The sequence below is a fragment of the Octodon degus genome, unplaced genomic scaffold (assembly GCF_000260255.1).
Source record: "Octodon degus isolate 3935 unplaced genomic scaffold, OctDeg1.0 scaffold00083, whole genome shotgun sequence".
NCBI classification, from domain to species: Eukaryota; Metazoa; Chordata; class Mammalia; order Rodentia; family Octodontidae; genus Octodon; species Octodon degus.
The window spans coordinates 10,158,079-10,162,218 of NW_004524659.1; positions in this window are offsets into that span (position 1 = coordinate 10,158,079).

The window sequence follows — 4,140 nt, forward strand, 5'->3', positions numbered from 1 at the left end:
AAACAGCTTGCTGACCTGCCCTGTGCTCCCGGAGGCCTACAAAACAGGTCACAACAGCCTTGCTTTTCCTCAGAAAGACTCCAGGCTCCAACCACTCAGGATCCCTCCCTCCCAGAAGAGATCCCAGCCTGCTCCCCACAAAGGTGGCCTCGTTTTCTCCCAGACTCAGAATCACCAACCCACCCCCACCCCACACACCTCCAGTTTTCCAGTTTCTTTCATAAGATGCCAACCAGTATGTGTCTCTCAGTGGGCCAGGCCCTGGAGAGGAGAGCAGCCAGGAGGACCTTGCTATCTTCTGCTATGCCCATGACATATACATGCGCACTCTCAGAGTAAGGCAGGCACTTGCCTTGCAGGCAGGGGTCTTCCATTCAGAGCACAAGTTGTATGTGTTTCTTGGGAAACCCACAGAACTCATAACTATGACTTCTTAGCAGAATTGCCAATATGGTGAGAGATTCTTTCAGAGTCCCTTAAACAGATGAGTTCTCCATCCAGGCCTGGTTGCTTCTTAATATAAATTTTTTAAAATTTTTATTTAAGGCCAGTCAGATAGCTCAGCGGACTAAAGCGCAAGGACTGAGGTTTGATCCCTGGCGTGCTGTGCCGGCTCCGCCCCTGGGGCATAGTGAGATGGCAACTGAGACTAGGGGTGGTGGCCACCTGTAATCCCAGCTCTTGAGAGGCTGAAAACAAAAGGATCACAATGAGTCTGATCTGTGTGGTGAGACCCTGTAGTCCCTGTACTAAATACATACAAATTTTAAAAATGTATTTGAGCAGGTGTGGTAGCATATGCCTGTGATTCCAGCAGCTTGCGAGGCTAAGACAGGAGGATTGCCACAAGTTCAAGGCTAGCCTAGGCTGCATATTGAGTTCAAGGCTAGCCTGAACTGTAGAGTGAGACCCTGTCTCTTAATAGTAATTAATCAATTAGTTTTTTTCCTGCTTTCCTCCCATAGTGCTGAGGTTATGGGTATGTGCTACATGGTCCTTGCTGCCGTATATTATGAGTATTAACTCAATCTTTCTAATAGCCCTGTGAGGTCAGTATCGTCTACTTTTGGGAATGGGAAAACTGAGGCATAGATAGGGTACTTGCCTGAGCCACATGGGTAGAGGCAGTGGAGCCAGGATTTGCACCCAGCCTGTCTGGCTCCATAATCGCTGAGCTATGTCACCTGCCAGCGCAAAGCCCCTCCTTTACTTGTCACCTTGTTTATTTTCTGCTTAGCACTTACCATCTTCTTAGCCTGTAAGCATCTATAGTGATACCTCAGCTCACAAACACTTTTGTAAAACTTTGTTTCTGTTTACAAACTGTGCATCAGGGTGACCAATGAGACTGTGAGGAAGCCGTCTTTCTCACACAAACACAAATGTAGCCATCTTTTCCAAAATCATAGAGCAAATTAAGTTCATGAACCTAGATACGAATTCTGTATATTCACACAGAATAATGAATTGAATTCAGAATATGAATATGAATTCAGTGTCTCGTTTGTTGCTGTCACCAGCATCTATCACAGTACCTAGCACACAGCACCTGCCCCATAATTTTTCTGAAGTGACCCAAAGCTACCCACAAGGATGTAGAGAGCTTGGCTCTCTCAGATGCTGCTGATGGGGATATAAAATGCTGTGACTGCTCTGGAAAAACAGAGTGGCAATATATAGCTGTCCTGTGACCCAGCCAGTTCACTTGGGCGTTTCTCTCAGAGAAGGAAGACTCTTGTTCACATAAGAATCCGTCTACTGTTTTACATACAGCTTTGTTAGTAGCCAGACACCCTGCAGGAAATGAAGTGTTAAGTTTGGAGAAGTAAGGATCAGGGATAACTCCCAGGATCAACTGGCCAGTCTCTTGCTATATTTGAACATAGTTTAGGGGCCAGAAAAGGAGTTCTAGGTGCAAGGAAGGTGCCTTGGCTCTAGCTTCATCATCAAGGAGAGAGAAATAGCCTTTACAGTCACCCCTGGGCCACCACACTGTCCAAATACAACATGCCTGAGGCAGGAAAGTAGTTCGGAGGAGGGAACAGGTACTCGGTAGGTAGTATGGTTCATTAGCAGCCTGTCTCTTGTTGGGGAGGATAGGTCACAATGTATAGACATATGTCAGAATTCACCAAATGTGAGCTCAAAACGGGTTTGTTTTATTATGTAATGTTCTCAGTAATTAATCAAGTAAAACTAAAACTATACCGTCAAATAATACTGTAATGCTAATAAGATAGTCGTGTACCAGACTCTGTGCTTCGTACTTGGTGTGTGCTAACGTGACAGTCTGGTGAGTCAGGTCCTTTATAGACAAGGCAATCTGAGCAGCATCGCTGAGCGAGGCTGCAGAGCTGTCTGTGTGAACAGCAGCAATTGGACCCAGGCAGGCTAACTCCAGAGTGTATGCTCCTTTGTGTCCCCCCTCAACCCCGGTGCCCTTTATTCTGACAGAGTAGTGGTGCAATGCAGCCGGGAGGTCCCTCGCGGAGGTCCTCAGGCCTCGTGCCATTTCAGAACTCCCTGCAGTAGCCTAGATCCAGAAGTCCAACCTTTGATTCAGGGACAAAGCAGCTCCAGGCAAGCCAGGCTGGGCTTTCTGGGCCTGTCTCTCATCTTCAGCCCCAGCCAGCTGGGGATCAACCCCCTGCTGGTGTCAGGAGAAGTGGAACACAGGAGGCTGGCTGCAGGGTGGCTGTTGTTAAGCATGAGAGACAAAGTGACCCACCACAGAGGGTGTCCTTGTGCACAGAGGACAGTGCGCCTGACTGTTCCTGTGGCCTCTGGATGGGTAGGGGACGTGCAGCTTGAGACTTGGAAATATCCTCCGTCTGGGAGGATGAATTGGCGCTGCCTGTTGCTGTCTGTGATGTCCCGTTTTCCTCTTGTAGAGATTTGCTCTTATTTGACAATCAAAAATTTCCCAGCTGTGTGTGTCTCCATTAGGAAGTTTTTAGTTCCCAACAATAAAAACCATGGCACATTAAAGACAGTTAATATGTCCTGGAAATCCAGAGTGGGTGGCATCAGGCAGAGAAGGATCTAGTAGCTCAGTGTGTCTGTCTAGGACTCTGGTTCTCAGTTTTAGCTTCCTCTGGGGGCCTCTTTGATCTCTCTTGGGCCCTAATGGCTTCTAGTCACATCTAGAATGATTTGCTCCCTTGTCTACAGGCTCTGTGTGGTGAGTAGGATACTGCCCCACTGGGTTATAAGTAATTCCTTTGAGGTTACAATCCCTCCAACTTGGCAGATTACCACGTGAACTCTATACCTGGATTGACTGACCAGTCAACCCTTCTTTTCTCGGAGAGGAAGGGAGGAGTAGGAATTAAGTACACAACCAAATGCCTGTCACAGTGAAGAAAGGTTTCCTAACTCAGGCCCTTACCAAGGCTAAGTTAGCAGGTTGTGAGGCCCCTCAGATTCTGTGGCATTTAAGAACAAAGAAATGTGGTCTCCCTTTGAAGAGGTATCATGAGTTGTATCTAGCTTCTTCCTCCTGCCCCTTCTACTCTTACTCAACCACAAAAAAGGAGAGGCTAAGTAGATTCCAGTTGCTAAAGGCTACTTGTCTGATGGTATGTGGAAAATAGTATGTTTCCTCTCTGGACCCAGAGTAGGTGCTATTTTCCTCTTACGCGTTTTCTATTCTTCTTCCATTGCTTCCTCCTGAAAGTATGCAGTATGGCTAGAGCTACATATATATCCTTACAAAATATATATGTTAAAATCTGAGTAAAGAGACCTTTCTGTCTTCTAGTTTCACTGAGTAGCACGTTCACTCTTTTTTTTTTTTTTTTTTTTTTCCAGGACCAGGGATTGAACTCAGGCCCTTGCGCTTGCCAGGGAAGCACTTATTCCACTGAGCTATCTCCCTGGCCCTGAGTAGCACGTTCTAAGAGCATGCCACATTGTGCTGGGCACATCCATTGTCCAGTGGCTAAGCTGTTGGACCTCATGTGCATGGACCGTACCTCAGATTTCTCATCCCTGGACACCCCTGTTATCCCAGCACCATGTGCTGCAAGCAGCACTTCAGGGAGCACCCATCTTCCTGTGTCCCTGGGAACCACAGGATTTATACCAGGGCTGTATTTTGGCAGGCATTCTCTTTCCCTAGGGCTGTAGTCCTCCTGCTTC